The sequence below is a fragment of the Rhipicephalus microplus genome, chromosome 3 (genome assembly GCF_043290135.1).
Source record: "Rhipicephalus microplus isolate Deutch F79 chromosome 3, USDA_Rmic, whole genome shotgun sequence".
NCBI classification, from domain to species: Eukaryota; Metazoa; Arthropoda; class Arachnida; order Ixodida; family Ixodidae; genus Rhipicephalus; species Rhipicephalus microplus.
Window position 1 is genome coordinate 104,714,385 of NC_134702.1, and position 13,630 is coordinate 104,728,014.

Consider the following 13,630-nt stretch of genomic DNA (forward strand, 5'->3'; position numbering starts at 1 on the left):
CCTCCCCCTCCTCTTTCAGACCACGGAGCTAGTCTATGAGGTGATCCGGTTTGACGCAGTGGAGAGAAACGGCGTCCTCTCGGTCGTGAACAGTTATGAGCACAGTTTTGTGCGACCGCGACAGCACACGTAAGAGCCCGTAGTACGCAGGAGTCAACGGCGCTTTCACTGTGTTCCGTCACACGAACATGTGGGTTGCCACATTCATGTCTGGTAACAAAAACATTCTTTGGTTGTGGCTGGCACGCGGCGCGTTGGATTGCAGGTGCTTCAATGTTCTGAAGGTGTCGGCGTAGGACTGGGCTTATTACCAAAGAATTATCACAGTAGTCGGATTGTAGAGCCGTACAACATTTCTGCTGTATTGAATCCGAGGTCTTCTTTTATCGTGGTACGCAAGCCCAGAATGACGAATGGGAGCTTTTCCATCCAGTGCTTTATATGCAATTTGGCCGTTAAAGATGACTTCGCTTGTTGGTGTAGTCGCTCCGCCATTCCATTGCTCGCTGGTCACATCCGGGACTTCTTACTTGTCCTCTGGCTGTTTATAGTGGTCTACGCCGGTGGAAGCGACCCATGGAAGGTAGTGTCATCAAAAGAAAGATACTAATAACCTGTACCTGCGGTTGCTCGACAACCTTTTTCCAAGGCGACTTTGCTCTGCCATACGAATCCCGGTATACAGAGACAGCTCTGAGCAAGTGAGACACTCAGGAAACGCTGGTCAGGTATTTTATAATAATAATAAAGTAGATTTTCTCGTGCCACATCTAACATTGATACTGAGATGATGTCCGGCTAAAGTCCTGGTCTCTTCACGTCACAGTCTGGCTAATTATGATAGCGTCAAGCACCAAAAAACAAGATAATGGCAGCTTGTATGCCGCTTTCTCAATCGTCTATTCGTGCCGTGTGGTCGCGTGTTCAGTTTCATCCATAGTACTTGGGAAGTGAGTGAGCGGGGTGTGGAATAGTGTACGTACACATATTATCGCCTAGTGGCGCTGCTGGTAGCATGTCGTGGCGTTAACATACAGTAGGAACCAACGAAAGATAAAAAAAAGCATGTTGTACTTAATTTTTTAAGTACACTCGCACTTACCGATACGTTTTCTACTCTCTCGAGGACTTGGCCTATCATTTGACGCAAAAGATTCACAGCATATCCACGGAGTGAATGATTATGAGTGGAGCAAAGCTTCAGAGGTTTTTATTGGTAAACCGTCGGTCCGTACATCTGTCTGTCTGTCTGTCTGTCTGTTTGTCTTTCTGTCTGTCTCTCTGTCTGTCTGTCTGTCTGTCTGTCTGTCTGTCTGTCTGTCTGTCTGTCTGTCTGTCTGTCACTCACTCACTCACTGACTCACTCACTTACACACTCACTCACTCACTCAAACTATTGCCACCAGTTGATTCATCCATAAACTAGGTGGACACGACCCGGTCACAGTAGAAGGACAAAGCCACGGTCTTAGAAGATTCTCCCATAAAAAAAACGAAATTTTTTTGTCAGTACCCCATTAACAAAGTACGTAAGTTAACCCAAGTAGAGCTGTGATGAGAGCTTGCGTAAGGTAGCAATAGCTGAAAAGAAAACAACAACGAAGATCGCAGGAGGACACATAAACCTACGAACAATTGACGTCATTTCACGCCACGTCAGTCTCATAACTCGTGTTTTCCTAAGTGACCTCCAGCATGTAGAGCCTCTGCACTGAACTGCAGAGAGTGTACGCATTGAATTTCGGCACCCGTGGCCTGGCAGATAACCCTACCACTGAATTCTTTTTCAGCATATGTGTGTATGTGTGTTAGCTCTTCTGAAGTTCGTCTATCTGCTTCGCCTCACAAAACAGTGCCGGGCAAAACTTGGAAGTTTCGCTTCAGATAACAGTGAATGTCAAGAGCGACTGCCTTTGTCCGCACAATCTCACCTTTCTTGTTTGTGGAAAAACAAACAAAACACTTTTTATTGAGGTAATTGGCAGTTCAAGACATGCGTGTTTGGGCTGGAGTTAAGTGGAGTCTAACATAAATGAAACTAACTGACGCGACAATCTCAATTTTTTCTTGCCCTGCTAAGCTCGTGTGCTCTGAGTTCTGCGCGATGAAATGCACAAGCAGGCGCATGAAAGTCGAGTGTCCTATAAAGAAATAGCACACATGCACTCTTTGTTCTTCGCTTACGCTCCGTAGCGGTAATTGTTTGCACCACGAGTTTCCATACACGACATAGATTCACAGAAAAGAATAAAGATAGGTCTAGTGTGGAGGCCAATTTTTTTTAAATAAATGTTTGTTTGTCATTTAGGTGGCTTAATTACGTGAAGGCATCACTTTGTGGTAAACTCTACAAACAGGCGCCTATCACACCGTTTTGTAAGACTTATCACTACTATTTTTTAGAGAATGAGCAGGTAGGCTGGAGAGAGAAAACGACAAAGGAAAGACAAGGACATTACCCCGTTTGTACCTGACTTTCTACGTACCCTACATGGGAGGAGGGGGATATTTTGAAAATTTATTACACCTCATAAGCTGGCACGCTTTCTTTGAACGCTCACAGTAAGGGTGTGCTGCACAGTCATAAGTTGCCACAGGAAAAGAAGAGTAGGTAAAAAATGAAAATCTTTTCAAATATTTGTTCGTCTGATGTAGGCTCTAGACAACTGCATTTACACGCGCACTCAAGAAATGCCTGTAACCACAGATGTGAAAAATAAAAAGACACGCATCTTGTAGGTCACTCTGAGTAACAAATAACTCCATTTTCAAGCACCGTTTCTGAAAACTTCTGATGACAATGTCCTTGATCTGACCGCTTTATGTGAAAGAAGTCATTTCAATAACGCTCATTGACAATGCGTTGTGTCAAGGATATTTTGTAAAGAAGGTGATCGTTACACTTTGGTCCGGACAAGCCGACAGAACGGTACGGTATGATATTGGGAGTTCGCAGGCTAGTGGCATTGAGGAGCGAAGAACTGGAGCGTGAAACTAAGACATGGGCAGAAGAACGAATGGTGAAAAAAGGGCATTTGTATGTGTCATGCGGGCTAGTGTAGCTCTCCTGGCACAGTCCAGTTTTTATTCGTAAATATTCAAGTCGTAAAAAAGATGCAAACTCTACTTTTACTATTAAAATGTCTCTAAATGCTTAACAACGTGCCGCAAAGCAAAGGCCTTCATGACCACCACTTCTGCCTTATCTACAGACAGGGGATACTGCTAAAGAAGTCATGAACTGTTTTCAATGTCCCGCTACGGGTATGCGTCATCGAATGAGCAAGGTGATGTGCCGTCGCGCCGATGATCCAAACGTGATCAGCTTGTTGAACCCCTTGGCAGGAGCTGGGCTCTCATAAAAAATAAAAACGAAAACTACACCAAACGAGTAAAATTGTGCGTGCACAGATATTTTGCATCACACCCGCGTCCATTATTTCAGCTTTGACGGAGTGTCTTTCCTTCTAATTGTTTCGTTGCGCCGAAAAGCTACGCCACCGGTCAGACCACTTTATTTGAAGGGTGCTCATTATGAAGGTACGCTGTGGTCTTCGATGAACGTGACTGCCCGTCGACTCACCGAAGTATAAACAAAGCCCACCTCACTTCGGACACTGCAGGACATGGCAGCACACCGCTGGCGCCTCATTTGGCGACGCACACCTGTGAGTGGTACTCGTATAACGAGGCATTGCTTACGGTGGCCTTTGCCTCATTTATTAGAGGTACATTTTTTCTCTTGTAGCTTCTTTTCCTGTTCTTGAGAAAAGTCCGTAGGCAATAGGGTCACAACTTAAATCTCTCGCTACTATAGTAGTTAGGGAATATACAGTAGTGGATTTGTGTGCTACATATGGCCCGTTGGGAGCCTTGCACTTGCGCCGTCTGTCCGTGGTTATGGTGTATGAATGACAAGAGGCCGTCGTTCTAGCCGATAGGTCGTCTTTTCAGGGCGAAACGCTGTGCCTAAAGATTTATAAATTCAAGAAGTGGCATTTTTAGTTCGATGCTGTCAACGTTCGATGCTGTCAACGCGTCACCAACGCTATGATGTTGTGCCATTTCTTAGGTGGAAATTGGAACCCATAAGGCAACTTAGCACCATCCCGAACCACTTCGAAATAAGGGGAAACAAATACTTGGGGAACAAAGAGCAAGGAAACACAACTGTTGAATGATTCTCGGCGTAAAAAAAAGCAAGGGAGGGACGATTTTGGTACATGTTGTGTTGCCAACTGTCTTCGGAGAGAAAATTACAAGGACAAATTTTAACCATCGGGCCCAGCCTGAATTTACCAAATCTTGCCAAATGTTCACGTCCTCACGGTAAAGTGGCCTGGTTGTCATGCATGTAGGCCGCTCATGCGCTCTGCGTGTGACATACCTCTTAGCCACAGTAACGCGTGTCTAAGGGAAAAATTGTTCTATTGTTGCTACTCCTTGGCGGTCATCCACGAAGACTTGTCGACATTTGCGCCGAGCTGTTGCATTCAGCTTATGGTCGAATTTGAGCGGTTGTCTAGTGGCTAAGGTACTCGGCTGCTGACCCGCAGGGCACGGGTTCGAATTCCGGTTGCGGCGGCTGCATTTCCGATGGAGGCGGAAATGTTGTAGGCCCGTGTGCTCAGATTTGGGTGCACGTTAAAGAACCCCAGGTGGTCTAAATTTCCGGAGCCCCCCACTACGGCGTCTCTCATAATCATATAGTGTGGTTTTGGGACGTTAAACCCCACATATCAATCAATCAATTTGGTCAAATTTGAGTCCAGTGGCTTCATTTTGACTGAGCAATCTGCAAAACAAAAATAATATTACTAAATAGATAAAAGCCTCATGTGTTGTCTTCTTGTTAAAGAACCTCGAAGTTAAAAGCAACCCGGACATTTTCGCTAGAACTTAGCTTCTCAATAAACTTGTTCTTCCGAAACACCGTGCTGTGCAGGCTCAAATAGGCCACGAGCTGCCTATGAGAATAATAGTTCGAAAAAGACTACTGCCTTTACGGCATACAGGACTCATTATGGAGTGCGAAGGAGGACCGTAACTTCGCCCACTTTGTTATTAATCAAACGTACACAATGTGGTTCAGTATTTTATATGTGGACAGTCAAATTTAGTGGAATATCAATTCTCAAGGTTTAATTGAGTGCTGAACTACGCATACGATCTTCTCGTTAAGCTATGAATTTCCTTTACGTAAAAATATCTTCAGAAAATAGGTACACATTTCTTTTTACATAAAGGCAGAAAAAAATGAAATATTCATGTGGCAACTATTACGCAAAGATCATCAGCCACATTGTCATCCACAATGTAAAAACGCCAGTATTTAAGTGTGCTAATTGCAAGGTACCATTCCATAACACCGTTTTACTTTGAAAGCATGAGCTCTCACAAAGGAGAAACAAGTTGTTTCTGTGATATTGGGGAAGTCTGAAGGAATACACAAAATCAACCATCCATCATCATATATATCTTGCCTCCGAGCATATTGGGCGATTACCCCGAGAGACTACGTGTGAGACGTACGTGAGACCATCTTTTTTTTTTAATATATGCACCTCAGTTGCGGAAAATGTCATCGGCTCCTGCTTGATTCTATTTCTTCCCGCCCAGTTCAGTTCACTGATCTGCAGGTGAAACATCTTTAGAGGAGAAAGTAAGACGATAAAAACTGAGGTTATACCAAAGAAAAAAATACAACGTCAAGTTTCTTGTTCTTCAATGCAAGAAATGGTGAAAGGGTCAAGCATAAAGCAAGAAAGAAATCCATTAGCTCAAGAAGAGATAAAGGGATTGAGTACACATGAATGAACTTCATGAGAACGTGGCAGTGTGAGATTACTTTATCCATGTGTCTACGCACTTTTGGAACATCGATATTGGTAATAGATTTGTAGGAATTGTCGTTAGTCTTCATTACGTATCCGGCAGCTGCTCCGCCTGATGATCTGATGCGCTGTTTGCAAGAGTGTGTCCTTCGAAGTGTTATAAACGCAAATTCATTTATTAATCAAGATATTTATTTATTATTTATTTATTTGAAGAAACTGGTAGCCTCACATCTGAGGCTGTTGCAGGAAAGGGGGTATCTTCAAGTAGGCGTGTGCGTAGGTAAAGTTGAATCAGACAATGCATATGTTCTCTACATTAACTATACAAGGGCTGCTAAATGATGGCAGTAATAAACAGCATATTAGAATGGAGATACATATTCAAAAGAACAGAGTTTAAGTAGGCACTAATATAAGTTAGGTTCGACTAGACAGTACATATGCACTAGGCAACAAATTATACAATCGCTACAAAAATGACAATATGACATCCAACACACTCAGTGTAAGGCTCGACGAGTACACCATAAATCATGAGTAGCGCAATATCCCGGCAGTAAAAAAAGATACTGAGGAGTGAAACATATTATTATTGTGTAACGCAGAAATCGTGCTTGGAGATGATAACTATAATGTATCGCCTGATATCTTGGAAATGAAAGCTTCCAGTGATGTACACTTGATGGCATCGTTTGTTAGGCCATTCCAATCTCGAATTCTTTGCGGGAAAAAAGAATACCTGAAAATGTCGTTGTGAAACCTGCATTCAGCTAAGTGCTTGGTATGTTTAGTTCGGGAACTAGTTGTATACGAGTGTAGTAAATAGTTGTTCGCATTGATCTTCATGCTTCCATTAAGAAGAAGGAAAAGAAACCTAAGGCGAAGCAGTCTGGCTCGATCTTGTATAGTGGATAAAGCGGCTCGCTTTAATAGTTCAGTCGGAGAGTCGTGACGACGATACTTATTAAAGATAAACCTAAGTGCCTTTCTTTGTACACCCTCCAACTTTGCTATATAATGTTTACGGAAGGGAAACCAACATATTATTGCATTTTCCAGTGTTGATCGAACGAGTGACAAGCATGCTTAGCGTTTAGTATCTATGGATGCGCATTTAGCGAACGTTTCAATGAGTACAAAACGGTCAGTGCTTTGTTAACAACGTATGTTACTTGCTTGTCCCATTTGAGATCTGACGAAATTATGAAACCTAAATATTTATATTCTTCTACTTTCCTTAACATCTGTCCTTCTAAATAATAGTGGAATTTCACGGGCGTTCTGTTGTTTGTCACTGTCATTCAAGCTGTTTTATCTGCGTTAGGCATCATCTTCCAAATCTGACACCACTGTGTTATATGTTCAAGGGCTCTGTTTAGAATCATCTGATCTTCGTGGCAAGTGACTTGCTTATAGATTATGCAGTCATCTGCAAACATTCTCACTGTTGCGTTACAATTGATGTGCAAATCGTTAACAAAAGGAAGAAAAAGCATAGGAGCTAGAACGGCACCTTGTGGAACACCAGACAGCACATAGCAGTAATCCGAAGAGTGGTCTTTGTAATGAACATACTGGCGTCTTCCCGTAAGATAAATTTTATCCACTGAGTGATGTTGTTATCTCCGAGGTAATGCGTAAGTTTATGAAGCAACTTAGGATGGGAAGCGTGGTCAAATGCTTTGGATCGATCTAAAAAAATTATATACGTTTGGCCACCTTTGCCCAATGTAAGTGATAGGCCGTGGATTATTTCAATCAGTTGAATAGTTGTAGACAGTCCTTTCCGAAAGCCATGCTGATTCGTGACAATTAAGTTGTTTTTTTCTACGAATGATACAATCTGTTTCAGGATTAGATGTTCGAGAATTTTTCCGGCCGTACCAGTAAGCGAGATTGGTCGGTAGTTTGATGTGTTCGTAAGGTCACCGGATTTGTGGATAGGAAGAACCTTGGCTATTTTCCATTTCTCCGGGATTACACAAGTTTTTAATGTTTTGTTATATATGTTCAGTAAGAACTTTGACATCCATTCTGCGTAGCGTTTCAGAAATGCATTTGATATGTTGCCGGGCCACAGGATTTTTTAGGGTCTATTTCGAGTAATAGGCGAAAAATTCCCGATTCAGTTAGGATTAAGTCGTCTAGTTTGGCAGTGTTACATGTAAGATAACTGTGGTCAGGGTTCTTACCGTTGTCATGTGTATATACTGAAACAAAGTAATCATTAAACTGTGTAGCCTTTTCAATAGCTTCAGCCGGGGTTGGGTTACTGATCTGATGTGGTTTCGAATTAATGTATCGCCAAAAAAATAGAAGAGGATTCTTTTCTAAATTTACTTAAGGTTACATTCATATATTCATCCTTTTTCATTTTTACACCATATTTAGTGCACGAAAATGCTCACTTATTTGAGCCGTGCGCCTGGCAACAATAGTTTATTTCTCATTTTTTTAAATCTGGCAAGCTTTCGTTTTAGTTGTATAATTTTTCTTGTTATCCAAGGGTTTGTCTTGCGGACTGGTTTGATCTTTGTGGAAAATATTTTGATAAGCAGTGCTGAACGATTCTTTCAAAGGTTGTCGATAATTCATCTACTGAAACTGTATCATCCTCCGAGAACGAGCTAAAGGTGGAATAGGATTCATCTAGGTAGTCAAGAAGGCTCACGTCATCGGCACTCACCCAGTCGAAAATTCGTGTATTTCCTTTATGCTTAGGCAGCGGTGTGCCCAACAACAAGGAGCATTTAGTCGCTTTGTGGTCCGATATGCCACTGACAACTTCCCATGAAATCCTGTTGTCTGCTATGCTATCGCTCACAAATATCAAGTCAAGTACATTACTGCTTTTTGTTGTAACACGTGTTGGTTTTAGAATAAGCTGTATAAGGCTAAAGTTAAAGCAAAATCAAGCAGCTCATCTTGATGATCAGTGTCGGCAGTATCATCAAGGGAATCCCATGTTATACCAGCGGAGTTGAAATCCCCCGTAAAGATTATCTTTGTAGACTGCGCGAAATGAGCTTCCATATAATTTGCTAGTACATGTAATACATCACGCGAAGCATGTGGTGGCCGGCACATTGTGCCGAAATAGAGGAAGGATTTATGTGTTGTTAATTTACACCAAAGTACTTCAGCACTAACAACTTCAGGCATAGGAGTGACGTAGATATTTTCTTTTATCAAAATTGCTATACCACCCCCTCGTGAGCACCTATCTTTACGTATGAATGTATAACCCGGAGGGAATATATTGTTACTTTAAATCTCAGGAGAAAGCCATGTTTCTGTTATTGTCACAATATCGGGCTGATGTTCTAGTATGCATGCTTCAAGTTCGGTACTTTTGTTAACAACACGTCTGGCGTTTAGGTTTACTATCACTAGGCTGAGGGGTGTTTCATTTTCACTCAGTTTTTTGCCTTCCGGACAGCAGATTTCTTTTCTACGACTGCCCTCGCTTATTTATGTTAGTCCCAGACATACATTTGACCGTTTACCGTTATCTTGTCGCACACAAGTGTGACTTTTTCACCCTTATCTCGGTTCTTCTTGGCGCTGTCCCAAAGTTTTTTCTGGATGTTACGCACACGGAGTGAAAAATCTTCGCCCATAGACACACTCCAATTCTTAAGCTTATAGCAGTTTTTCATTATTTTCGCCTCATCGTCAAAGCGTTCCAACTTGATGATTACAGGTCGTGTTTTGTTTTATGTTTTAGTGCCTAGTCGGTGCATTCTCTCAATTCCCGAGATCGTAACACCTAGAGTAGTTTTAATAAGTTTTTCAGAGATTTGTAGATCCAGGTCATTAGCTTTCTCGTTTCCTTCTTCCGGAATGCCATAAATAATTAGGTTGCATCGTCTGCTTCTATTTTCGGGGTCATCAACTTTGAGTTGAAGGCTGGTAATGTCAGGCATCCGTCGGGATCCATCCACCACCCTCTCCCACAGCAGCAGCTGCGGGCGTGCGCGTCCTAGCAACCAGAGCCCCCACTATATCACGCTTCGGCAGCTGTCAGCAACAGCTACGAGCGCCGCTTATCCTCGCCCCTAGCAACCGGAGCCCCCCCCCCCCCCCACCCCTTTGACGTGAAGGTGACTTGCCACCACCTCAATGCAGTGCGTTTGAAACGCCTTTGCTGCATTTGTGCGGCCAGCGTTTGTGTAGCTTTTGTGCTGATAAGACGCTGACATTATGGCCGTCAGGTACAATGACACGTGCAGTGCTCGCCGCTCCTTTTCGCGCCGTTCGCACTCCCTCCTCTCGCTCCTCACTCTCCCGTCCGATGGAGTGAAGCGCGCGCCTCACTCTCGACCATTCGCTGGCTGGGCGCCTCTCAAAGAGATGGCAGATGTCAGTGAAAGCAAATGTCTGACGGCAATGGTACCCTCCTTCGGCGCAAGAAATGCATTCGCATTTTCTCGCGATTTTCTTTCGACAGGTGGGGACATTTTTTTTCTTTCATACCATCTTCCTTTCTTCTGTGCCCACCCTATATGAATGAGCAGGCAGGCGTGGTACCTTATAGGCGGCAGCTGTCACTCAGCTACCTCCCCATTCCTTTTGTGTCCTTGTGCGTTTGTACATCCAAATGAAATAATAATAGTCACAGAGTAATGACCAACACCACGCTTTGAATGAAGGCAATGAGCAGTCGCGGTAAGCCCCAACGACCTTACGCCGAGCCTTTGCAACACGAAGTCATCGAAACTCGCGTGTGCAAAAAAAGATTATTTTTTTCTTTCAAGCTGTGAACACTGTCTTTCTGTTTGTGACAATCAAAGGAAAGTTACAAAATCAGAAATCCGTAAACAACTTGAGAAAACATTCTAACGGATTTTATGATAGAGATTTGGAAAATAAAATGCTAGCGTTCTCTCTTTCATTTTTTCCTGTTTATTTTTTTTTCAGGTTTGGGCAAATGCTCCAACTTAGCGCAAGTGTTTGGTGAGAAAATGCTATATTCATTTTCCGCCAGAACAATACCTAGAGGAGCAGCCGACCGTATGAACACCCTCATACAGGACACTGCGCGCAAACGGTAAGAATACATTATGTTGCTAGGTTGATTCCCTAGTGAAATTGTGACAGTAACCGTCAGAGCACTCCTGTGGAGTTTTCGGCCCGTTCTATAATTCACACGTTGTTCGTAGCCCAATTCGTTGGTAGGTGATTGAAAAGAAAATTCCATTTACATGTGCCCTGATTGTTTTAAAAAAATCGCGCGTAAATATAAAACACAACAGCGAAGCAATTTTTACGCAAGACACGAGTAGTTGCAAGGAGCTAGCCAGTGCTTACTGTAAAGTTGGGGAAGTAGAAATTAACTCTCCATAAACTTAAACTGCGTCACACAATAAGAAAAAGAAAGTGTTCATGAAAAAAAAATAGCGAAGAAACAGTGAGCTTAGCAAGTAAAGTAAGTTCACTGAACTTCAAACATCATCGTGGAATACTGGCACGTTACACTGAAGCTTCACTTGTGCCCACCTTTTTTTTTTCCTAGTATTTATGCGTGATTTTCCTCAAACAAATTGTAGCTATTACTTCAGCAAAACCCCATCCTCCACCTTTTGTCTTCCACTATTTTTCAAGTTGTCGTGAAGGCAGCCAGTTCATTCCCTTTCGTCATTCCGGTGCTGACAAGAAAACTTTCTTGTCCGCTCATAAGGATGCGCTTGTACCTTTTCGATAGCTCTGGTGGTGTTTACAGGAAGAACGGTGATGACCTCGTGTCTCTCGAAAACTGTGGTCAACAAAGGGTGCGAGTTGGCGACAAAAGACCTGGACAGTCTTTTTGTCTTGTCGTCCAATGCCACATATGCCTCCTTCAGTGAAAAAAAGAGGTCCATGAGCATCATTAACTAAAAAAAAGTCCTTGGACATGGTACTTCGCCATTTGTGCAGAGCGAACGACTCTTGCAGCCAGCTCCCTAGACGTCTATCCTAAATACCACCAATCCGTCTTGCTAAGCGGTGGTTCGAGGTGTTTGGGTGGGCAGCTCGTTTGATGATTCTGGAAATGGCACATAACTTGTTTGTAAACCCGAAAAGGAGATGTTCCACACCTTCTGTCTTTATATTCTGCGCTATGAGAGCTTTATTTCTGAGTATTCACGTGAGTGTTTGCAGTATGTTGTAAATATGCGCGAAAACTGACAACTCTTCGTTTTGTTCTTATCTGTCTCCACGTGGCGTAATAGCCCTAAATAATTCCAAGGTACCACATATATGTATGCAGCCGCAAGTCACACACGCTATACATGGCATATTTTTGAAGCGCAGCGCTGCGTTTGCGTTTTACTGCGCTGCGTGAGTTTTGTGGACACTACCCTGACCACTGCGGTAGCAGTTCAGTTTGATGGGGCGGCATGCATAGATGAAAATGCACACAGATGTCAACCACACTGATGAGTCGACTCAGAATGAGTTCACTGAGGCTCAGAAAAGGAGTTGAGTATTATTGGCTACGGCTGAGCAATTATTCGGTAATAACGTGTCAGAGTGAGCCCACTTGAGCCCAATTATGGTGAGTTTGAGTCCGACTGTGGCCGTTTGAATTGTAGACTGGTGATATATTGTGCGGCTGCGCTTAAAAGAGCATAAGTTCTGGCGGGTATGAATACAAGTGAGACCCATTAAGTAGGATGTGGAGAGTCTGAGTCAGAGTGGACCGTAAGCAAGCAAAAAGAAAGATCGATTTTTCTTAAGTTTGAGTTACACCTATTTTGCTAACCGATGCAGATAAACTACGTTCTGTGATTCTGCAAGTCCCGAGCTTCAATTTTCCATCGAACGAAGTAGCTTGGTTAACCATTGCTCTTAAGCGATTGCATCAATTGTGTACTCCGCCACCTTCTAGAATATCGCACTACATAAATAAAAAAAACTCACATGGTCTAACTCATTAAAGCTCTTAGAACACCGATTACATTAATTGAGGTGACTACGTAGGTTGTATGTTATCACCCTTTTTGTGTTTTCTTTGCTGTATTACAGATGCCTAACGTACTATCGCACAGGGCTTCTGTCGAAGGGGCTAACTTATCGGACAGAACACTGATATCTTGGCAATAGGCGTTTTAGAATATAATGCGCCTGAATGCAAAGAATGCGATTCATTACGTCGAACTCTTTAGCGTAATGCAATTACAATATCCGCCCGGCTTTGTACTCCCAACTGCTGATAAGAACGTCAGCAGCCGCGATATATGGGGTTCTGCGTGCACAGATGTGGTTGCCATCATTATTTTTTTTGTGAGAGCTGATTTGTTAGGTATAAGTTTCGCCCGACAAGGGAGCGCCGTAATTTGAGCAGGAGCTGCAGTCTCTTCTACTGAAGAGAACTTGTCAAGGAGGACAGTTGCCATTTTTTTAAAACCTGTGAATCATGTGGACGCTCACAACTCGTTTGCACCATTCTGGTGGGGCTCGTAGTTTCGTGTGGATGTCGATGTGCTATACGTGCAAACTTAGAGACAGTGTTCTACGTGCAAACTTAGAGATGGTGTTCTACGTGCGAACTTAGAGGTATTTGCAAAATCCAGACCACATTTATGACACCGACAAGAAATAGGTGCGGTACCACAGTGCTCAAGTTCCAAAAAACTTTCTTCGAAAACGATTACATATTTCTTCATTGATTTTAGGGTTTGAAAAAACACAACTACAATCGAGGAAACGAGATACAGTGCCAATAACTTTATTTTCAAAAATACACGTATATATATATATATATATATATATATATATATATATATATATATATATATATATATATATAT

General features: G+C 42.7%; 1 long non-coding RNA gene across 1 annotated transcript in view; it reads left to right on the forward strand.

Moving 5' to 3' along the window:
• LOC142803859 (uncharacterized) overlaps nucleotides 1–10,884 on the forward strand; it is a 220,117-nt gene extending 209,233 nt beyond the window's left edge. The window contains exon 3 of the long non-coding RNA XR_012894336.1: nucleotides 10,758–10,884. This is a non-coding gene — a long non-coding RNA (uncharacterized LOC142803859). The remainder of the gene's footprint in view (nucleotides 1–10,757) is intronic.
• The last annotated feature ends 2,746 nt before the right edge of the window (nucleotides 10,885–13,630 follow it).